General features: G+C 45.6%; 1 long non-coding RNA gene across 1 annotated transcript; it reads left to right on the top strand.

Moving 5' to 3' along the window:
• The first annotated feature begins 513 nt into the window (after positions 1 to 513).
• Positions 514 to 24,509, top strand: LOC132425631 (uncharacterized). The gene is made up of 5 exons (XR_009519473.1): positions 514 to 663; positions 11,694 to 11,794; positions 22,600 to 22,725; positions 23,411 to 23,557; positions 24,340 to 24,509. It is a non-coding gene; the product is annotated as an uncharacterized lncRNA (long non-coding RNA).
• The last annotated feature ends 330 nt before the right edge of the window (positions 24,510 to 24,839 follow it).

Below are 24,839 nucleotides of genomic sequence, written 5' to 3' on the forward strand. Positions count from 1 at the left end.
AACAGAGACTCAGAGAGTTTGGGGTGAGGACTCTGTTAGACTCCAGCTCTCACCCCTTCCCAGGCCCGGCGGACTTGCGTTTCTCTCCCCCCCGAAGCAGCCTTCACTCCCTCCTCCCCCCACCTCCCGCCAAGCAGTGGAAGCGACCAGAGAATGGCCATTTGCGTTTGGTCACTCCCGCACAGCTCAGGCCATCTCTGGGCCTCTGCCGGGTGCGGCGCTCCGGGGTGTCCATGGCTTGTCCCTTGGCCTCACTTTGTCTTTCATTCCATTGGAACATTTCAAAATCCTTAAAAGGAACCGATCCAAAGGAATTCTGATGTCATCACGCTTGGCAAGGTCCCGGGGTTCAGGCGTCTTTTATCTTGTTCTCTGGGACCTGCTGCAATCACCTGCCCAAGGGCAGCCACCGTATGTCACTTCTCACAAAAATCAATTTACAAAGCTGTCCAATGAAATGTAAGCACTCGGTAAGCAGTATCACCTGCAACGGATCCATTGCAAAAGAAGCAGAACCAGAGGCGGCAAAAGCAACAGAAATGCAAACGTTAACATTTCTTTTGAGTTTTTGTTTTTCACTTTCAATGGCTTTTTATTTCCACGTAGGGGAAAGAGAGGAGAAATGCATAATAGAAGACATTCCAAGTGACACCTGGATAACAGGTGGGTTAGATGAACTCTGCTGAACGTTGAACTCGAGATGTCATCTTGCGGTGGTGTCACGCTAACCTCCGGTGGTGTCGCGCTAACCTCTTCTGTTTCTAACATCTTTATTGGATGTGCTATCCTCTTGACGTGCATGCTCTTTGGCAGAGAGCTTCAAGCTGTGCGCTTTTCTCTCGAGACACATTAGCAAATTATGCAGAACTGGCTTGAAAACAGCCTTAAGAGGGAATTGCATAATTCGTAAAACAGGAAACCCAAACACAGGACCACAGGATCCAAGCTTGATTTGTTTTTCCAGTTGTCAGGTTACCTTAAGTAAAACAATCTCTGATGCCGTTAATCATGCTAATTGTGGTTGAATTCTCAAAGGATAAGTGAGGTCTGTAGACGGGTCCAGGAACACGAGACAAAGCAGCAGAGGTCAGTGTGTCTTCTGAACTTCAGCTTCCAGAGGCTGAGTTAATCAGCAGCCTGCTACTCACATGTGCCAAATGCTATAATAGCGTCCCCTCGACACAGTTCTTAAACATCTTCTTTAAAAGTCCTTTTTGTAAACAATTCCATTGCACATTTACTCTCTGCTTTTTGTTCGCTGTGCGCTGCAAGCCCCAAGTCCACAGCCAGGACCTTAGCTCAGCCCATCTGCTCTGAGCGCGAACACATTCCCGACCGCTGTGGGCTCTCCGCGCTTAGGCTGCCCGCACCCCAAATAACTGTTTCCACTCCTGTCTCACTGAACTATCCCGGAACCTTCGCTGCCTGTCAAATCCCTGCCTCTCACTGAGTGATACTTGATCATAAATGCACGTGTCAAACCCTGCCTGGTTAAGAAGCGTCAATCCAGAATATGCTAGATTTAATGTTTAGATCACCACTAAAATGGAAAAACAAATGTTAAAATTTCTGTGGATCTGTGGGGACCTGAGGCCATGCCTGGTGGCCCAAGTCTAGGAAGAGTACACGGCAGCTATGCCTTTTCTCTTCACATCTCTGAGTCCCTATGAAGTCCGATGAAACACACCGTCTCGAACGTCCAAGAGAGATGACCTCAGAGCCAGTCATTTAGTCAAATCTACCTAAAAGCGTGATTCTGTTCCTCGGGACTAAAAGTAGGCTGCCGCCTTCCCCGGGCGGAGGCCGCGCAGGGCACCGCAGGAGGACAGAGCTGTGCCGGCCATCGCCGTCATTGCCAGCAGCTTGGTGGCGACTTTGAGCCTCGTCCCCTTATCCATGAGCTGGAGGCAGCACCTGCCTGGAGCACCTGGCCCCCGACCAGCTGCAGGCGTGCGTCCCACTTTCTCCCAGCCTCTTGGACTCTGTTTCCAACCTGTCAACTCGGCCTCCCAGGGTCTGTCCGAAGGTACCAGAGAAGCAGGCGTGGCCCTGATTCTGGCTCCAACCCCTCCCTGAAAGGAAGGAAATTCCTGAGAAGCAGAGGAGAGCCTGGAATCCCTCTGCTGGAGGCTGAAAGGGAGACAAACCCACCTGCGCACCTGTGAACCGTGCCAGTGCAGGGCACTGCAGCCAAGCGCAGGACTAGAAATCCTTGCTCTGTAAATTTGCTTGGAAACTTCAAAGTCAAATATGTTGTGTACTTTTATACTGTTTCTCTTAGCTCCTCTTAGTAATGCTCTTTAATGATAAATTCCAGGTTGTTTTGAATGAACACAGGGGGCGAGGTTTTTAGGAGGAGAGGGACGAGAGGGACGAGGGAGCTCTGGGGGGCTGTGGGGTAAGTGACCGCCGCTGGCCCGACGAGCTTTACAACCACCTACTTGCTGATCCTTGGAAACACTTTTTTAAAATATAAATTCATTTATTTTTCATTTATTTATTTTTTGCTGCATTGGGTCTTCATTGCTGTGCACAGGCTTCCTCTAGTTGCGGCGAGCGGGGGCTACTCTTCATTGCAGTGTGCAGGCTTCTCATTACGGTGGCTTCTCTTGCTGTGGAACACTGGCTCTAGGCACATGGGCTTCAGTAGACGCAGCACGTGGGCTCAGTAGTTGTGGCGCACAGGCTTAGTTGCTCCGCGGCATGTGGGGTCTTCCCGGACCAGGGCTTGACCCGTGTCCCCTGCGTTGGCAGGCGGATTCTCAACCACTGCACCACCAGGTAAGTGCGGAAACACTTTTTAAACAAGGCTGTCAGTTCTTATAGAAAGCAGGTGCTGAGAGAAGGCGAGAAGTACCGCGGAGCACAGCGATCCTGTGTGGGAGGCTGTTCATTAAAAGGAAAAGAAGTCGAATTCAGAAGCAATGAAGTCTCGCTCCTGGTCGCTCCCTTTCACAGGGTCCTTGGACATGACCCTTGCACTCGGCCGAAGTCTCCAGGGTTCTGTAGTTCTTTTTCTTCAGAGTGCAAACCTTCAGCAAGACCAGGAGATGGAGGAGGAAGAAGCAAAGCTAAACGAGGATCACCGCTCATCACCACACCTCAGGGGGTCAAGGGCTGGGTGCCTGCTGAAGCCCCCCCACTCCGAGCCAAGGAGTCAAGCGCAAGTGATTCATTAAGGGGGCGTCCCCCAGGGGAAGGAGGGAGAGAGGCCAGGCTCAGACTGAGCCCGGGGAGCTCGGGAACGTGAGCCAGCACTGCAGATGCCCACCCAGTGCCCCCACCGCCGAGAGGACACCTGGGAGTGAGGCTGGGGACCCAGACAGACCCTCAGACCCCTCGTTTGGGCAGCATCATTCACAACAGCCAAAGAAGGCAGTGACCCGTGTCTGTCAACAAACGGATGCATGAACAAAATGCGGTCCATGGCACAGTGGAATATTATTCAGTCGTGAAAAGGAGTGAAATGAATAAAAATGAAATTCAGAACCCACTGTAGCACGCAACAGGACAGATGCTGTGTGGTTCCACTTGTACGAGGTCCCTAGAAGAGTCAGATTCAAAAATCAAGAAGTAGGAGTGACGTGACCAGGAGCTAGACAGGGAGGGGAAGGGCAGCTACTGCTTAACCAGGTGCAGCTTCTGTTTGGTGGAGAAGTTCTGGAAACGGATGGTGACGGCTGCACAGCAAAGTGAACATCCTTAATGCCATCGATTTGCACACCTTAAAATGCTTACAACGTTAAATTTTGTTATATATGTTCTACCACAATTTAAAAAACTTAAAAAGTAGTTGGCTAAGAAGCCCCCCAGAGTTTTCCCACCTCCCAGCAAAGGAGCTGGCGGCTGGGCCCCACCCCACACGCTGCCTCTGACGCTCGGGACCCCTCCCAGGCCCCGCTCCAGCCTCGGGGCGCACGAGCTATGAGAGTCACGGCCGCTCTTTCTGCCGTCTCAACGGCACCAACGTCTCTGGACGCCCCGCCTGCCCCAGGCCCTCCGTCTGCAGACACCCCCGGATTCTACAGACACGGTTTCGGGAGACGTGTCTGCATGTCCGGCCTCTCCTTGGTGACACAACTTTGACACCCAGAACGAGTGTGCAACTGAGATGCACACCTCTGCACGGAAGGGACCAGCGTGGAGGGGACCATCCACGGGAGGGAGACGCGAGCTGAAGAGCAGCAGACACTTCACAGGAGGCGGAACGCAAACGGCCAGGAGCAGGGGGCAAAGGCGCTTGACTCCGTGCCCGCCAGGCAACACAAAGCCCATGAGACGCTGCCACGCACCCACCGGTGAGAAAACCGAGTGTGCCGGTAGGTGTGCACCGCCACCCCCGCTCCAGGCTGCAGACTTCACCCCCAAAATGGTGCCCCCCCGAAGATGAACACAGGCCCAGTCCACAAGCTGGGTAAATGCAGGACATGCCCAACAGAAATGCACACACGTGCTCAGCTGCACAAGAACCTTCAGAGAGGCACGACCCAAGATGGCCCAAACCAGGCCCGTCCAGTGCCCATCCACGGACAGACAGACAATAAAGCCAACCGTTCACATGACGAGGCGCTCAGCAGCCGCAACAGGGACGGTCTCCACCGCATGTGACACGGACGGACCCCCACACACGCTGACGGTGTTCACAGGAGGACACGCACTATATAAAGTACAAAGACACAAAAACGCTGTCTTCACAAGCCAGGGGGCTGGCGGCCTCCGGGGACGGGTGGTGAGGGTGCGGGGTGTCTGGGGCGCCAGCAATGTTTCACAAGCCAGGGGGCTGGCGGCCTCCGGGGACGGGTGGTGAGGGTGCGGGGTGTCTGGGGCGTCAGCAATGTTTCACAAGCCAGGGGGCTGGCGGCCTCCGGGGACGGGTGGTGAGGGTGCGGGGTGTCTGGGGCGCCAGCAATGTTTCACAAGCCAGGGGGCTGGCGGCCTCCGGGGACGGGTGGTGAGGGTGCGGGGTGTCTGGGGCGCCAGCAATGTTTCGGCTGGTGAGTTAGTGGCAATGACTCATTGACTGTACCCTGATGGCGTGTGTGGCGTAGGAAGTGTGTGCTCTCGTGTCAGTGACACGTCCCCTCCTGCGCTCCCTCCACACAGGAAGGCTCTCAGAAAGGCTCACAGGTCAGAGGGAAGCCAAGGTGCTCGGGGAGCCTGGAGCGCCTGGAAGAGGCCACTCTGTATTCACGGCGACTCTTGGGAGCAGCTGCTTTCTATGCCCACGTTGCACCCGGGTCAACAGGATGAGCTGGCTTTGAACCCCCTCCTGTCAGGCGGCCCATCCCAGTTCCTTCTCTCGTTCCTCAGACACTGTGTGGCCAGTTTGTCTGTAGAGCTCTGTGCTCAGCACTGGACAAACGACACTGGATCTTTCTTCAGCTCTCTGAATAGACCTCAATTAGGTTACAGAAGAACATTTAAGGACATAGAAACATGGTCACGAAAAAATTGGGTAGAAAAACCAAATCAGAGATGTACAGTATGATTTCATTTTTTTATAAAATATACGATGTGTACTTACAGGGAAAAAAGGTTAGAAGGATAATACTGAATACCAAAGGCTTCTGGAGGGGATTTTTACTTTCTAAAATTCCTACAAGAGATGCATTTTACTTTTCTAGTATCAACTCAGATGGCCCTCAGTTCCAGGCTCAAGGACTCACAGGCCGGAGCAGAAGAAAGAGCCACCTCAGGGGTCGCAGGACGAGCTGAGTGCCTGAACGGGGCGCACACAGGGTCCCAGGGAGGCAGGTGGCCTCCTGTGGCACGCGGCTCACACCTGGCACCCAATAGCGCCCACCCAGGGTCACTGAGTGGAGCCCCCAGGAGGAAGGGCCCCTGGGGAGCTAGGTCAGCACAGAAGTTCTGCCAGAACTACACCTGGGGCTTAACACGCACCACACGGCCCGGGGCTGCGTGCAGAGCCGGGGTGGAGTTTGTGATGAGGGGCCGAGCGCTGAGTTGGGAACCGAGCCTGCGGAGTTTTCATTCGGGCTCAGCCTTTTATTTTCTGGGTGGTGTTAGACAAGTCCCGTAGCCTCGTCTGCAAAGGTGGGTATTATTATACCGACTTTCCAGGGTTGTAGGCCCTAATGGGCGTTGACATCAAAAGCCCAATAATAACGTAAGGAATAATTCATCAAGTGCTTGCATAGCGCTTACAACGTGATAAGTGCTGCATTAAGCCGTTTACAAATACTAACTGGGTCTTCACACCCCAAGGGGTATACACCGTTGTTATCCTGATGAGAAACACGTGAGGCAGCCTGGCCCGCTCCGGGCGTCCGTCACATGGACTGTCCTGTCCACGCTGGGAGGACCGCCGGGCCCATTCACCCGCGAGCAGTGCTACTCTTCTGCCACCTGGTGGTAGCCATAGGGCATAACACCTCCCTCTGGGCCAGGAACACCGGCGCTGTAACCAGGGGCCAAGGATGCGCATCCGTTCAAAACCCGTTATCGAACACGTACAAATCCTCAGCGGGCTCTGCCCTCGCTCAGTCCGGGCACAGGAGGCCCACAGAGGAAGACGCCGTACGTCCCCAGACTCCAGCCCCTCCCAGAATAAATGCGGGGGTGGGGGGGCGGCACTGGGACAGTTGGCACGCGGACAAGAAGAGGGCGGATGGCGAGTGTGGGGAGAGTGACAAGCGCAGAGCCCTAGAGGGCAGGGAGGGGAGGCAGAGGGCGGTGAGCTGCCGGGGTGAGGGTGCTCGAGGTGGAGGACGGAGACGCTGAGTGCGTCCACGTGGGCAAGGCAAGCCCCGGACGGGCGAGGGGCTGGAAGAGGCTCCCGAGGAGACCGTCGTCTCGGAGGACGGGAACCCACGCGGGCATTTCCAGGCGCTGTCCGCCTGCCTGGCTGTGTGCTTTTCTCCAGGACGTTCGGCTGCTTCAGCAAAGGTGCCACATCAGGTTTAGGGCTTTGTGGCCTAACTTGGTGAAAGTTCCACGTACACTTGAAACGTGTACCCTGCTGTTTGGGGGCCATCCCAAAAGTGCCAAGCCAGGCCCTGCTGGTGGAAGGTGCAAGTCAGCTCTCCCACGTCCACTAGCCCTGTCCACGGCCGAGGAGCGCTGACGACCCATGGGGTGGACTCGTCCACGTCTCCTTTCAGCAGTTTTACTTCATGTGTTTTGAAACTGTTGATGCATGTAGGATGGTTATGTCTTCATATTGAATTGACCCCTTTATCATTACGTTAAGGCCCCGCTCCGTCCTTGGTAATTTCCTTTGCTGTGGAGTCTACGTTATCTGATATTTATAGAGCCACGTGAGCTTTCTTTTGACTGTCGTAATGATGTCTTTTCTATCCTTTTAACTTACCTATAGCATTATACCCAAAGTGATTTTCTCAAAGACTGAATAGTTGGTTCATTTTTTAAAAAATCCATTCTGACAATCTTTGTCTTATCTCCGTTTATACCATTTGCTTGTAATATAATTACTGATACGTCAGGATTTAGGTCTGCTGTTTTATTATTTGTTTTCTTTTTGCTCCCTTTGGGTTTTGTTCCCATTTTCTGTTTTGTACCTTCCTGTGGGTCACTTGAATGTTTTGTAATGCATTTTGTGTTATCTATAGTATTTTTCACTGTATCTCTTTGTATAGTTTTTGTTAGTGGTTGCTCTAGGGGTTACAATACACATACTTACCACAGTCTACAAGGATCAATATTTTACCATAGCAAGAGGAATACAGAAACCTTATGACCATGTAAATCCCTCTGCCCCCCACCCTGTAACATAGTTGTTGTAAATATTATGTCTACATACTTTGAGAACACCACCAGGCAATGTTGATTTTGTTTTTTACCTTCAACTGTCAAACAGCTTTTTTTTTTTTTTTTTTTTTTTATTGCGGTACGCGGGCCTCTCACTGTTGTGGCCTCTCTCGTTGTGGAGCACAGGCTCCGGACGCGCAGGCTCAGCGGCCATGGCTCACGGGCCCAGCTGCTCTGCGGCATGTGGGATCTTCCCGGACCGGGGCACGAACCCGTGTCCCCTGCATCGGCAGGCAGACTCTCAACCACTGCGCCACCAGGGAAGCCCCTGGTGGCTTTTTTTTAAAGGGGAAGAGAATCCTCTATTGTGGTTTCCCCGGTGTTGACTTCCCCATTGTTCTCCCTTCATTCCTGCTATTCCAAGTTTCCGTCTTACCGTTCTCTTTCTGTCTGCAGAAGTTCCTTTAGCAATTGTTTTACAGTAGGTGTTCAAGTGAAAAAATCCTTAGTTTTCCTTGAGCTTAAGAATATTTTGCCTTCATTCTGAAGGGTATTTTTGGTGGATATAGATTTGACAATGCTTTTTCTTTCAACACTTGGGAATGTGCCCCTTCCTTCTGGCCTCCATGTTTCTGATGAGAAGTCTGCTGTTACTCATTTTCCCCATCAGTAATGCAGTGTTTCCCTCTGGCTATTTTTCATAGGTTCCCCCCTCTTTGGTTTTGAGAAATTTAATCATGATGTATCCAGTGGTAGATTTGGGGGAGTCTGACCTTGTAGGGTTCACTTAGCTTCTTGAGTATGTAGGCTTATCTCTTTCATCTCTTTCCCCCAGTTTGGGAAGTCTTTAGCCATCATTTCCTCCAGTGTTTACTCAGCCTTACACGCTTCCTCCTTTCTTCTGGGACTCGCAAATTATAGACCTTTGATTATTGTCCCACAAGTTCGTAAGACTGTTTGAGTTTTGGTTTTTTTTCAATCTATTTTCTCTCCATTGACCAGATTTGATTACTTCTATTGATCTATAGTTTTTTGTTTGTTTGTGGTTTTCTTTGTTGTTGTTTTGGCCATGCCATGCGGCATGTGGGATCTTAGTTCCCCGACCAGGAATGGAACCCACACCCCCTGCAGTGGAAGCGCGGAGTCTTAATCACTGGACCACCAGGGAAGTCTCCATTGATCTAGTTTCAAGTTCACTGACTCTTTCCCTGTCGTCTCTATTCTTTTATTGAGTCCATTTGGTTATTTTTCAATTTCAAATATTATATTTTTCCTGTTCTAATGTGTCCATTTATTTCTTTTTATATCTCTATTCTTTTTCTGAGACTTTCTACTTTTCCATTTAAGGGTTTCAAACTCCTTGTTGATGCATTTTTATGACGACTTTAAAATTCTTGTCAGATAATTTCAATGTCTATGTCATTTTGGTGTGTCTACTAGCTGTCTTTTCTCATTCAAGTTGAGGCTTTCTTGGTTCTTGACATGGTATGTAATTTTGTAATGTATCCTGGACATTTTGAGTATTATAACTCTGGTTCCTATTTAAATATTCTATTCTAACAAGTAGTCAACCCATTTAGTTTCAGATCACACATCCTAACCTTATTTCTCTGAGACTCTGCACTGCTATTCTGGCCTACCCTGCTTGCGTACTACCCAGGGGCCAATCTGAAACCTGGGTGTTTTCCACACCACGATTGGATTCTCAGAGTTTCTGCTGTACTTATTCTGGTTGGCCTCATGCATAGGCTGCTTAGGGGTGTGCCCAGGACACCCATACACAGATTTAAAGATCGCCTCTCCAGCTCCCGCCTCTCTGTCACCCTCCCCATCTCTGCCTCTTCACTGTCCTTCACTAAGTGCAGGTCAGGCATCTCCACAGGTCTTCACCCCAGTCCCCACATGAAGCAGCCCGTGGAGAGGGTGCTGTTTCTTTCACAGGCTTCGTCTGGAGTAGGGCGGGTGTAGTCAAAGGGTTCCATCCTGTTGGGTCACCCTATTCCAGATCCTTTTGCACGAGAGCGCAGACTTCTCCTGAGCGGGTTCTCTTTCCTCCTCCCTGCCTCTCTTTCAGTTTCGTGGGGACTGCTGTTTGCTCCAGCACCCAGGCCAGGATATGGGGGTGGGGGACAGACAGGGAACTCACAGCTGAGTCACACTTTGAGTCCTTGGCAGTCACCTTCTTTTCTCCACCTTTCAGAGTCTTCTGATACTTGCTTTAGACATTTTGCCCAGGGTTTTTAGTTGTAATTAGTGGGAGAAATAGGGTGGAATGGGCTTACCCCATCTTTTCTGGTATCACCAATGACACCTTTTTTAAAGATCCTCTTCAGCTGGAACATTCTAAACAGTCTATAATGTACACGACACAGAGTTAACAAACTTGTGGAGACAAGACAACCAGGACTGCTCAGTGAGGCCTGAACTGAAGCCGCTCCGAAGTGCAGGCAGGGCTCAGGGGCGTTGCCACCCGCCCGTCCCAGGAAACCCGTTCTCTCCCCAGGGCTGCCCGTGTGGTCGTGTCCAGGGTGAGGTTCCCGTCAGGGATGCGTCTCCCTCTGCCTCCCAGGGAGTCAGGCTGGTTCTGGGCTTCGGGATCAAACCACCTCGGATCTAATTCTGCACCTATAGCTTATTCACTGCGTGACTTTGGGCTGTGACTCTGACACTCAGTTTCCGCCTTGGGAAATAGGGACAATACAGAATCCAACACTTTTTACAACCTCTGCCACTAGCACCTGGTCCAAGCCACCTAGACTATGATGACAGCCTCCCTTCTTCCACTCCTATCCTTCTTCATTCCTTACTCCATGTGAAAAAAATCTTCAAATGAAAGCCACATCATTTCACTCACCTGCCCAATTGCTTCCCCCCAATTTTTTTGGGGGGGGAATAGGGTCTTTTTTTTAAATTTATTAATTTTTGTCTGTTGGGTCTTTGTTGCTGCGCACGGGCTTTCTCTAGTTGCGGCGAGCGGGGTCTACTCTTCGTTGCGGAGTGCGGGCTTCTCATTGCGGTGGCTTCTTTTGTTGCGGAGCACGGGCTCTAGGCACACGAGCTTCCGTAGTTGTAGCACGCGGGCTCAGTAGTTGTGGCTTGCAGGCTCTAGCGCACAGGCTCAGTAGTTGTGGTGCTCGGGCTTAGTTGCTCCACAGCATGTGGGATCTTCCTGGACCAGGGCTCGAACCCGTGTCCCCTGCATTGGCAGGTGGATTCTTAACCACTGCGCCACCAGGGAAGCCTTTCCCCAAAATTTTAAAAAGGATTTGTAGACCATCCACGATCTGGCCCGTTACCCCTTCAGCCGCATCTCCTGTGATTTTCTTCCTGTTAACTTCACTCCAGCACTCTGCTGTTCCTTGGACACTCCAAGCATTCTCCTGCCCCAGGACCTTTGCATGTCCTCCTGCATGGGACGATCTTTCACCAGTGGAGGGAGCATCACGAGGTAGTAAGGAAAAAGGCACTACACTGCCTAGACTGAATCTTGACTCTGCTACTTGCTGGGTGCGTGGCCTCGGGCACAGTACTTAATGCTTCAGTGTCATCCCACGTAAAATCGTCATAAAATATTAGCTACCTGCATAGCGCTGTTGTCATGACAATTCAGATTACACGTGTAAGTTTCTTAGAACGGTGCTTGGCACACAATTAGCACTGAATGTGATGTATAGATAGATATGAATGTAATCTGCATGTATGTGATAAACAAATATTATAGAAGCGGATATATTTTTACTCCCCTATCCTTTCAGGTCTTTGCTCAAATGTCAGAGAAGCCTCCCCTGACTTCCCCACATAATGCTTCCAAGTCCCCTACCACTCCCACCCCGTCTGTTGCTTCTTCTTGTGGCATATATAACATCTTCAACGTTATATATTTACTAGTTGTATGTTTCTCAATGGGATTTAATAAAGACTTAAAAAAGATAAATAAAAATAAATGTCTTATATTTTTGAAACAGGGACTTTCAAGATACAACAGTGGGACTTGGGCAGACACGATTTCCTTGAATCTGCTCCTGGTCTGGGAATGGTTGTGACTGTTACAACTTACGATGATGAGGTAAAACACACTTTTTGTCTTGCTACTGAAATCTTTTGTTTTCTAAAAAGCCACGTGTCATGTACACCCACACACTTCACATCTCCACACAGCACTCACTGTCCAGCATCTCATTTCTGACATGTGTAGCCCTGACAGAGGCACTGCACCAAGACACAGACGCCTGCCTTCAACGGGCCTACAGTCCAGCTGAGGAGCAGAGACTCCTTAACACACAAGGTAGAGACAGTACAAAGGGCAGGCCTCGCACGCATCATCCCGAGGTCTTGTCGGTCTTGCTGGGCAGAGGGAACCCACAGGGCCAATGCATCCCGCTGGTCGTGCAGGGCCAGGCTTCACCTGCTCTGCAGGTGCCGCAGCCTCACCCAGACACGAGGGTCGGCTAGGCCGCCTCTCCCTCCGCCCGTCTGGTGGGGTTTCTGTAGGAGTGCTGCCTCTGGGTCTGTCTGGCCTCACGGGGCGCCTCCTCACTGGGAGCTGCAGAGTAGAAAAGGCACCACGGTCAAAGGGAAAGAATGTGGATCTTGGGGTCGGAGGCAGGTGTGAGTGCAGACGGTCACCTACAAGCTGGACCTCGAGGGGTTACTTGGCTGCTTTAACCCTCCATTTTCTCCTCTGTCCAACGGTCGCAGCAGATGTTGTCCCCACCGTGCCAGCTCAAGGGACTGTGACCTGCTCCGTCCAATAATTCCAACGTGACTGCAGGAACTACTTCCCTTTGGACTTGCTGTCCTGGGGATGTGCTCATGACGTAGCAGGATGGTGGTGGAGCAGAGCCTCACAGAACAGACAGGCATCTCTCTAGCTGGCAAGGAGAGGGTACTTGATGTAGACAGGCCCAATGTCCTGTCCTCATGAGGGCTGCGCTCAAGCCAGACACTGTGACGCCCCCACTCACGTGGAGCCCAGGAGACTCCATTCCAACTGGACCGGACACCTGATTCCGGCCCGCTGTAGCAGCCTTCTCCTGGTACACCAGGCACCTCCCTGGCAACAGTTCCACTGGGGCCATTTTCCTAATTCTCGTACAGCTACCCTCTCCTCCTGACACCCCCGCCTCCTTCACTTCCTGCCCAGTTAAACCAAAACAGAATTCTCTGCTGTCCTTCCCTGTAACCTTTCATGACTGATCTGGAAATGTCTGCATAGCTTGTTAAACCCAGAACCCAAATTTTAGTTGGACAAAACAGCTTCACAGAAAAACCTGTTCACTGTTTTTAAGACAGAGCTGTTTCGTTCTCCAAAAAATACATTTACTCGAAACAATACCCCCTTCTAGATGGGAGGAGAAGTGTTTTCATTCTGCAAACATCCAACAGATATTTGCCACGGGCCTAGGAGAGAGAAAATTCTCACCCCAAAGGCCTGATTTTCAGGAAGGCTCTCTCCCTCTGGAAGTAAGAGGACCAGACACAGCTCTGGTTTAACATTCCTAACGAGCTAAGATCCTCTCTGAAGATCCTGAACAGCACCCCGCCAAGGGCTCGGACTGCTCCTACCCGGGTCGATGTGCCTGGACGCAGGGTACTCTCGGATGCTAACCTGAACACATGTCCCTTCCTACGGCAGGTGACTGGCAGGCCAAGGCGTAACATGGCTGGTAGGGTAGGCAGGGCAGACAATGACAATATACAGGCACCATTCAAACTATGCATTTTGTATTCCATTGTCCCTTATTCCGTGTCCAATATTCCTATTCCATTTTGTAGAAGAGAAAACTGTGGTCCTGAGAGGTAAAATGACTTATACAAGATCACATCATCAGCAAGTGGAAACACTGAGGTCTAAATTCAAGCATGTCTTTTTCCAACACACCAAACTAACAGGCATTGCTGACTGACATGTTTGCTGACGTGAATAGTCACTGGAAGCAGACTCTGTAGAACCCTGACCCAACACTAAGGGTCAGAAATGGAATTTAACAGGTGATGAGTCATCACTGCATATTTTTGCAGGGAAGAGTAACTCTGTTATTCATGAAAATTAGAAATCAAATGCAAGCCTGACCTTGAATGCAGCTGTATTTACCAAAGTTTCCCTATCAACACTCTGTTAAGTGAAATTAAGTACATGGCAAGATCCTTTAATTTTCTCCAAATCAAAATTGAAAGATTTAAAAAAAGAATCTTGGTTGCATTTTTCTATGTGTAATACATACCTGTTTCTAAAGTGATTTAATAGACTATCTTTTTGAGCAGTTTTAGGTTCACAGCAAAATTCTGCACGAAGTACAGAGCTCTCGTATGTCCTCTGCCCCCATGTGAACAGAGCCTCTTCCACTAGCAGGCCTGGAATGGCACAGCTGTTGCAGCTGATGACCTGCACTGACACATCATTCAAAGGCCAGGGCTCACATTAGGGCTCCTTCTTGGCGTTGCACATTCTATGGATTTGACAAATGTGTGATGACATGTATCCATCATCATAGTATCAACAGAGTAGTTTCACGCCCGTAAAAATCTTCTGGCACCCGTCTATTCATCCCTCCCCCCTCCCTAACCTTTGGCAACCACCGATCCTTTTACTGTCTCCACAGTTTTGACTTATCCAAAATGGCATACAGCTGGAGTCGTACAGCAGGCAGCCTTTTGAGAGTGGCCTCTTTCACTTAGGAATATGCACTTAAGTTTCCTCCGTGTCTTTTCATGGCTTGATAACTCATTTCTTTTTAGCACTGAACAATATTCCGTTGTCAGGATGTATACCATGGTTTACTGATCCATTCACATGCAGTGGGACATCTTAGTAGCTTCCAAATTTTGGCTATTATAAATAAAGCTGCTGTAAACATTTGTGTGCAGGTTTTCATGTGGACATAAGTTTCCATCTTATTTGGGTAAATAAATAGTACAACTGCAGAACTGTACGTAGAAGTATGTTTAGTTTTGTAAGAAACCACCAAACCGTCTCCCAAATGGGAACATCATTCTGCGTTCCCGCCGGCAGTGACAAGCGTTCCTGTTGCTCCACATCCTCGCCAGCATTTAGTGTTGTCAGTGTTCTGGATTTTTGCCATTCCCATAGGTGTGAAGTATCTCGTTGTTTTTAACTGCAATTCCCTAATGACATACGATGGGGAGCATCTTTTCATGTGCTTATCTGCCATCTATATGTCTTCTTTGGTGAGTTGTCTGTTCAGATCTTTTGTCCATTTTTCAATTAATTTGTTCAGTTTCTTGTTGTTTTCAGAATTCTTTGTATATTTTGGATAACAGTACTTTATCAGATACGTCTTTTACAAATAGTTTCTCCCAGTCTGTGGCCTGTGTTTTCATTCTCTTGACAGAGAGACAGACAGCTCTCTCTTCTGCAGAGCAGTTTTTAATTCTAATGAAATTCAACGTTCAACGTTCAACATTAATGTCAAATGTTTAATGAAGCTTAATTTTAATGAAGTCCAGCTTCTCAATTCTTTCTTTCATGGATCGTGCTCTTGGTGTTGTGCCTAAAAGGTCATAACTGAATCCACGGTCTTCTAGACTTTCTATGTTACCTTCTAATAGTTTTATAGTTTTGCATTTTACATTTAGACCTATGCTCCATTTTAAGTTAATTTTTCTAAAAAGTGTAAGGTCTGTGTCTACATTCATTTCTTTGCATATGGATGTCCAGTTGTTCCAGCACGATTTGTTGGAAAGACCACCTTTTTCCATGGTATTGCCTTTGCTCCTTTGTCAAAGATCAGTGGGTCTATATTTGCGTGGGTCTGTTTCTGGGCTCTCTGATTCACTGATCTCTTTGTCTGCTCTTTCCCCAATACCCCAATACCACACTACCTTGGTTACTGTAGCATGATAGTAAGGCTTTTTTAAATTAACTTTTATTGGAGTGTAGTTGCTTTACAATGTTGTGTTAGTTTCTGCTGTGCAGCAAAATGGATCAGCTCTACATACACACATAGCTCCTCTTTTCTGGATTTCCTTCCCATTTAGGTCACCACAGCACATTAAGTAGAGTTCCCAGTGCTACACAGTTATAGTAAGTCTTGAAATCAGGAACGTCAGTCCCCTGACTTTATTCTTATCCTTCAATATTGTGTTGGCTCTTCTGGATCTTCTCCCTCTCCATAGAAACTTTAGAATCAGCCTGAAGATATTCCCAAAATAACCTGCTGACACTCTGACTGGGATTGTGTCAAATCTATAGATTAAGTTGGGAGGAACTGACTTTTTCACAATATCGAGTCTTCCTGGCATGAACACAGAACATCTCTCCATGTATTTTATCTTCTCTGATTTCTTTCATTACAGTTTTTTCGTTTTTTTCATATATCTCTTAAACATACTTTGTTTTATTTATACCTAAGTATTTCATTTGGGGGAGATGCTAATGTAAATGGTATTGTTTTTGATTTCACATTCCACTTGGTTCACTGCTGATACAGAGAAACTGATTAACATATTGACCTTGTATCCCGCAACCCTGCTATAATCACTTATTAGTTCCAGTAAGTTTTATTATTTTGAATTTTCTACATAGACAATCCTGTTATCTGTGAACAAACACAGCTTTATTTCTTCCTTCCCAACCTGTATACCATTTGTTTTCTTTTCTTCTCTTACTGCATTAGCTAGGAATTGAAGTATGATATTGAAAAGGAATACTGAGGGACTTCCCTGGTGGTCCAGTGGTTAAGAATCCACCTTCCAATGCAGGGGACGCGGGTTCAGTTGGGGAACTAAGATCCCACATGCCGTGGGGCAACTAAGCCTGCGTGCCACAACTAGAGCCCATGCACCCTGGAGCCCGAGTGCCACAACTACTGAGCCCACGCACTCTGAAGCCCGCATGCCACAACTAGCGAGGAGGCCATGTGCTGCAATGAAGATCCCACATGCCACAACTAAGACCCAAAAACAGCCAAAAATAAAATAAATAAATAATAAAAAAGAAAAGGAATAGTGAGAGAGGAAATCCTAGCCTTGTTTCTGATCATAGTGGGAAAGCCTCTAGTTTTTCACTATGAAGTATGTTAGCTGTAAGGTTTTTATAGATTTTTTAAATCAAATTGACAAAGTTCCCGTATTCTCGGTTTGCTGAGAGTTTTTGCCATGAATGGATGGTGGATCTTGTTAAATGCCTTTTCTACACCTATTGTTATGATCAAGTGATCTTTAACTTGTTGATGCGATGAATTACATTAACTGATTTTAAAATGTTGAACTAGCCTTGCGTATCTGGAATAAACCTGAGTTGGTCATGGTGCCTGATTCTTTTCATACATTGTTGGATTCAATTTGCTAATATTTTGTTGAGGATATTTGTATCGATGTCCATGAGAGATAATGGTCCATAGTTTTCTCGTGTCTTTCTCTGGTTTTGGTATTAGGCTAATGATGGCCTCAGAAAATGATTTAGAAAGTATTCTCTCTACTTCTGGAAGAGATTGTAGAGAATTGGTCTGATTTCCTACTTAAATCTTTGGTAGAATTCACCAGTGAACCCATCTTGGCCTGGTGCTTTCTGCTTGGAAAGTTATTATCAATTCAGTTTCTTTACTAGCTCTCAGCCTATCCAGACTGTCTATTTATTTTTGTGTGAGTTTTCACAAATTGCGCCTTTCAAGGAATTGGTCTATTTCATCCAGGTTACCACGTTTGTGAGCACAGAGCTGCTCATCGTATTCCTCTACTACCCCACTGATGTCTGTGAGACCTGTAGTAAGCCTCCTCTTTCATTTCTGATGTTATTAACTTGGGTCTTCTTTTCTTAGTTAGCCTCCCTAGAGGTTTACTGATCTTTGCAGAGGACCAGCTTTCTGTTGGCTGGTTTTCTCTGCGTATCTCCTGTTCTCACTGGTTTCTGCATTAGCTTTCTCAGCACGGATCTTATTTCTCTTCTTATGCTGACTTTGGATTTAGTTGCTCTTCTTGTTCTAGTTTCCTAGGCTTAGATGATTAATTTTAGACCTTTCTTTCTTTTTAATATATGCGTTCAATGTTATAAATTTCTCTGTAAATGCTTCTCTCACTGTATCCCCCAAGTTTTGATTAAGTTGTATTTTCATTTTAATTCAGTTCAAAATATTTTTTGAGATTTTTAAATTGTGGTAAAGTACACATGAAATTCATCATCTTAACCATTACTAAGTGCACAATTCAGTGGTATTAAATATATTCTTAATGTTGTATAATCATCATCCTCAGAACTCTTTAAATCTTGTAAAACTGAAACTCTATACTCGTTAAACAATAACTCCCCTATGACTAAATACCTCGTATAAGTTGAGTCATACAGTGTTTGTCTCTTTGTGATTGGTTTACTTCAGTAAGCATAATTTCCACAACGTTCATCCATGCTGCAGCACGTGTCAGAATCTGCTTCCTTTTTAAGGCTGAATCATATGCCACTGTTACGTATGTACCACATGTTGCTTCTTCATCCACCTGTCAGTGGACATTGTGTTGCTTCCACGTCTTGGCTATTGTGAACACTGCTGCCATGAACATGGGGGTACAGATATCCTGATACCCTGCTTTGGATTCTTTGGGGTATATACCCAGAAGTGGAATTACTGGATCATATGATAATTCTATTTTATATTTTTGAGGAGCCACCATAATGTTTTCCACAGCAGCTGCACCACTTTACATTCCCACCAACAATGCACAAGGGTTGAAATTTTTCCACATCCTTGCCAGTACGTTTTTTGTTTGTTGTATAGCAGCCGTTCTGATGTGTGTGAGGTAGTGCCTCACTGTAGTTTTGATTTGCATTTCCCTAATGATCAGTGAAGTTGAGCATCTTTTCATGTGCTTGTTGGCCTTTTCTGGTTGTTTGGGGTTTTTTAAGCACTTTGAATGTATCCGCCCACTGCCTCTGGTCTCCGAAGTTTCTGATGAGAAATCTTGTTAATCTTATTGAGAATCCCTTCTATATGATGACATCAAAAACCCCTGACAGGGCTTCCCTGGTGGCGCAGTGGTTGAGAGTCCGCCTGCCGATGCGGGGGACGCGGGTTCGTGCCCCGGTCCGGGAAGATCCCACATGCCGTGGAGTGGCTGGGCCCATGAGCCATGGCCGCTGAGCCTGCGCGTCCGGAGCCTGTGCTCTGCAATGGGAGAGGCCGCAGCAGTGAGAGGCCCGCGCACTGCAAAAAAAAAAAAAAAAAAAAAAAACCCTGATATTTGGAGGACAGGGTCCTTTTTGCCTACCCTGGCTTCTAAAAGATGCATGGGAGCTGCTCCAGGAACACCTGCGCAGCCGCCTGCCATGTGGCTGGCAGGGGGTGGGGGGTGGGAGGTAGGCAGCTGCCACTGTTCTAAGAGCTGATATTGACCAGAATTAACCACAATTTACCATCCAAGTCTTTCCCTGGAAGTTGCAAGCCTTCAATAGACTCCAGAGTTCCAAAACAGTTCCATCAGACAGATTCTTCCAGTGTAATTGTTGCCTAGAGACAGATTCCTGGTGCCTCCTATTCCACCATCTTCCCAGAATTCTCTTCCAATTCAAAATACTGTTAGTTTCTCTTGAGATTTCTTTCTTGACTCATGTGTTATTTAGAGGTATGCTGTTTAATCTCTAAATATTTGGGGACTTTCCAGCTATCTTTTTGTTATTGATTTCTACTTTAATTCCATTATGGTCTAAGAGCATACCTTGTATGGTTTCTATTATTTTAAATGTGTTAAGGTGTGTTTTATGGCCCAGAATGTGGTCTATCTTGGTGAGTGTTCCATGTGAGCTTGAAAAGGATGTGCATTCTGCTTTGTTGGATGAAGTAGCCTACAGATATTGATTATATCCAGTTGGTTGATGGTGCCATTGAGTCCAACTGTGTCCTTACTGATCTGCTGCTGGCTCTGCCCACTTCTGATAGAGGAGTATCCAAGTCTCCGACTATAATACTAAATTCTTGTATTTATCCTTGCAGTTCTATCAGTTTTTGCTTCATGTATTTTGACACTCTGGTGTTAGATGCATACACATTAAGGTTTGTCTTCTTGGAGAAATGACCTATTTATTACTATGGTCCATTATGTAATTATCCGTGATAATTTTCCTTGTTTTGAAGTCTACTCTGTCTGAAGTTAATATAACTATTCCAGCTTTCTTTTGATTAAGGTTAGCTGAAAGTTGACATATACATCTTTCTCCGTCCCTTTTTTTTTTAATTAAAGATTTTTTTGATGTAGACCATTTTTAGTCTTTATTAAATCTGTTACAATATTGCTTATGTTTTGGATTTTTGGCCATGATGTGAGATCTTAGTTCCCCAACCAAGGGATCCAACCCGCACCTCCCACATTGGAAGGCAAAGTCTTAACCACTGGACCACAAGGAAAGTCCCTCCATCCCTTAACTTTTAATATATATGTGTCTTTATATTTAAAGAGGGGTTCTTGTAGACAATACATAGTCGGGGTTTTGGTTTTTTTTTTGGATCCACTCTGACAATCTGTTTTAATTGATGCATTCAGACCACTGACATTCAAAGTGACTGTTGATACAGCTGAGTTACTATTCATCATATTTATTAGTTTTCTAGTTGTCATCCTTGTTATTTGTTCCTATTTTTGTTTTCCACTCTTTTTCTGTCTCTTGTGGTTTTAATTATTTTGCGATTCCATTTTATCTCCTTTCATAGTTATCAATTATACTTCTTTTAACTTTTTGTCGGTGGTTGCCCTAGAGTTTGCAATATACATTTACAACTACTCCAAGCCCACTTTTGAATATCACCATATCACTTCACAGGTAGTACAAGTACTTTATAATAACAAAGTAATGCTAATTCTTATCTCCCATCCCTTGCATCTTTGCTGTTGCTAATTTCATTTATATATAAACTATAATCATCAAATACATTGCTATTATTTTGAAAGACGTATCTATTAACTCAGTTAATAAGAAAAATAAAAGTTTTAATTTTACCTTCACTGATTCCTTCTCTAATGCTTTCCAATCTTCACGTAGCTCCGAGTTTCTGACCAATATCATTATCCTTCTCTCTGAATAACTTTTAACATTCCTTGTAAGACAGGTCTATGAGGGACAAATTCCCTCAACTTTTGTTTGAGAAAATCTTTCTCTTTTACTTTTGAAGGAGAATTCTGCAGGATACAGAATTCTAGGTTGGTGAGTTTTTTTCTCTCAACACATTAAATGTTTACTCTCTCCCTGCTTGCATGGTTTCTGAGGAGAAGTCGGGTGTAATTCTTAGCTTTGCTCCTCTATAAATAAGGCTTCTTTCTAGATTTCCTGTCTATCTTTGATATTTGCAGTTTTAATATGATATGCCTAGGTGTAGTTTTATTGGCATTTATCCTGCTTGGTGTTCTCTGGGCTTCCCAGCTCTGTGGCTTGGTGTCTGACACTAATCTGAAATTCTCCGTCTTTATTTAAATATTTCTTCTGTTGCTTTCTCTTTCTTCTCCTTCTGGTATTCCCGTTATGTGTATGTTACACCTTTAATAGTTGTCCTGTAGTCCTTAGATATTGTTCCTTTTTTCCCCCAGTCTGTTTTTGCTTTGTAGTTTTGAAAGTTTCTGTTGCCATATCCTCAAGCTCAGAGAGTCTCTCCTCAGTCCTGTCCAGTGTGCTAAGGAGTCTATCAGAGGCACTCTTTATTTCCGCTACAGTGTTTCTGATCTCTGGCATTTCTTTTTATTCTTTCACAGAATTCTGATCTTTCTACTCACACTACCCATTTGTTCTTGCATGTTGTCTACTTTTTCCATTAGAGACCACAGACTATTAATCATAGGTTTTCTAAATTCCTTATATGATCGTTCCCATATCCCTGCCATATCTGAATCTGGTTTTGAGGCTTGTTTTGTCTCTTCAAACTGCGGTTTTTGCCTTTGAGTATGTCTTATTATTTTTCTGTTGTTGTTGAAAGTTGGATGTGATGTGCTGGGTAAAAGGAACCCGTACTGGTTCCCACAGGGGTTTGTGCTCAGGCTAAGCTCGGACTCTTTGCATTCACCTCTCCCATTTTGGGGGCAGTTTACCCTGTGACCTCAATTCTCTGACAGATCTAAGAACTGATTTTCTTTCTATGCAGCTTTTACTTTTTAAGACAGAGGGACAACTTCCAAGCTCCTTATATGCCAGACTTGAAGTCCTATACCTGTTTTTAAAATGCCAGACAATACAGAAATGTACTAAGCAGAAAAGTCAAAGTTCCCCAACAAATATAACTGCCTAATAACTTGGTATATATTCTTTAGAATCTTCTTCTAAGCACGTGTAGTTTTACAAACGATACTTTTTACAAAAATAGGATTCTATACAGACTATCCCTGAATATTGTGGACACCTTTCGTATAGATATGGGTGTAATCTCTCTTTTACTGCTACCTAGCACCTCTTCATTTGGCTTTGCCTAAATTTAATCAATCCACACTCAAAGGTATTAGTTATTTCAAAACACAATTTTTTAAATAAATAACATCACACTGAATATCCTTTTACATATAACTGTCCATTTGGGCATTCCCATAGGATAAATTTCTGTATGTAGCGCTGCTGGGTGAATGGTGTTATACGCTTGGCCAAAGCACTCTCTGAAACGGGTGTTCAACTTACATTCCCAGAACAGTGTCTAGAGATAGTATTTCTCCATACTGTCCCCACCCCAGGTGCTTGTAAGTCTTTGCCAATCTGAAAACCAACAAGGAATATCTTACTGTGGTCTGTATTTTTTTGATTACCAGCAAGACTGAGTATTTTGCATGTTATTGGCCACTTGATTTCTTCTTTAAGAATTGCACAGTTTTCACTAGATTACATGGGGATGATTTTTTTTAAATGGAAAGTAGAGAATAATAAACTTAAACTATGGAAATCCTCAATCCTAGGTATTACTGTCAAAGTTATATGGCCCACAGGGAACATTCTACTTCACTTCACATTCACCTGGCGAACACATCATTTGCTTAGAGTCTAATTCTACGAGGCTCGTGTCATTTGGAGGGAGTAAGCTGGTAAGTACGTGCCTCCGAGTACTTGGTGATGAGCAGCGTCAGCACTATTCAGGCGCGACAATGATATGCAGACCATTATACCCAGACCTCAGCACAGCAACCAAAGAGGGAGCTGGAGAGCTTGGAAGGGGTTCAAAGGAGAGCCACGGAGTTGATTAAAGGGCTTGAAAAATGAGAACTGGGAGGGAAGCTTAAGAGAACTGTGATTATTCAGGCTTGAAAACAATTGAAGGCTGAAGGGTGAATTAATAATGGAATTTCAATAAATAAAACTCTTACATGGTAGATGGTGATTGGCTATTTTCTAAATGTGTTGAGAACAGATGAAGAGAATCTGTACTTTAGCATCAGAAATTTAGTTATATGTAAAGAACATTCTCCTGAGTAAATCAAATTCTCTCAGGGGCAAAGGCTCTTGCCTAACAGTCTATTGTTAATATAAGTACCCTTTCAGGTCAGCAGGTACTGTTTAATGCATTATTATTACAAAGAAAGACTACTGGGTATAACAGGGAATAGAGTGGCGGTGAAGAAAAATAGAGAGCTCGAGAATGAAGTAGTGTTTGCTCTCAAAAAGGAAGAGTGGAGAAAAAGGAAGGAATGGGAGGACACAAGGAGGGAAAAAGCAAAGAAAAAGAGTGAGCCACGTTAAAAACATGTTTCTTCCTTTTTACTGTTTGCACAGCGGATCCACTTAGATATTCGAGTTGGAGAACATGACCTTGATGCAGCCATTGCTCAAGCAAAGGACAAAGTTAATGAAGTTAGCTTCAAGCTTGAACATCTAATTGAGCAAATGGAGCAAATAGTCAAAGAACAAAACTATCAAAGGGTCAGTCTGCCTATCCAGCTTACGCTCCCTCTTCCTGCCCAGTACGTAATTCTCCACGAAGCCCGCGAACCAAGGAAAGAGTAAACTGCCGGCTCCCCGGGCCTCCTCTGAGCTAGGACTGCGTGGACATGCAGGGGATGCGGGGACAGCGCTCGTTCACCGTTCGCTGGACCATGAGCTCCTCTAGGAAGGGGACCGTGGCTCACTCGCCTTGGGGTGTGAGCTCACAGAATGAATAAATAAGCGTTTCCAAACACACCCCACATGGCCGCAGCGTCTCAGTGTGCCCACTTTCTAAATCACCATTTTGTTCTTGTGACATTATGCGTTTCCTGGGTCACTGTGCTCAGTGGACCCTGGTCAGACGTGGGCTCAAATCTGCCCCCCCACTCACTAACCTTCTGTCGTCTCTGAGCTTCTGTTTCTTTATCTGGAAAATAAAATGAGCACAGTGCCCAGCTTAAAGTAAAGTAAGAACCTGAATGATGAACATCTGTCAATTAGGTAATGTTCACTTTGTTTGATGGTAACAAATAAAACATATAAAGTAATAGATCAAATACCTGATACTTTACGCCAAAACACAAAAGTGTGTTTTATAAGGTTGACTCTTCCTTGTCTTTGACTAACAACACCCCTTGGCTTAGAAAATGATACTGCACTTTGGCATAAGAGATTACCTGGGTGACATGAAGTACCCTGAATGCATACAGCACCTTCCCCTCAAATTCATGCATGAAGTACCTTAAGAAACTTAACCTGCCTATTTCTCTTCTGCGTAGGACCGTGAAGAAGAATTTCGAATGACCAGTGAAGATACAAACAGCAACGTTTTATGGTGGGCCTTTGCACAAACACTAATCTTTATCTCAGTTGGAATTTTCCAAATAAAGTACCTTAAAGAATTCTTCATAGCTAAGAAACTTGTTTAAAAATATTAATAAAGGCAAATAACTACCTTCTACCTTGCATGTTTGAGTTAATATCAAAATATATTCATAAGTGTGCATAACTTTTCCGATTTCAAAGACATCAGAGGTTGGAATTGATGTTATATCATTGTAACACTGATAAAATGTCACTTTAACAATGTGGCTTCTGAGTTTGATAAAATAAATACATGATCCAGGTCTTATTTTAAAATTGGTATAGGTCAGCACTGTCCAACGGAAATAAATGTGAGCTACATATGTAAATTTTAAGTTTTCTGGTTGCCACATTAAAAAAGTTTTTTTTAAAGAGTAAAATTAACCCTAGTGACCTATATTTAACCCAATAGATC

This window comes from Delphinus delphis, chromosome 5, assembly GCF_949987515.2.
Source record: "Delphinus delphis chromosome 5, mDelDel1.2, whole genome shotgun sequence".
In the NCBI taxonomy this organism is placed as follows: domain Eukaryota; kingdom Metazoa; phylum Chordata; class Mammalia; order Artiodactyla; family Delphinidae; genus Delphinus; species Delphinus delphis.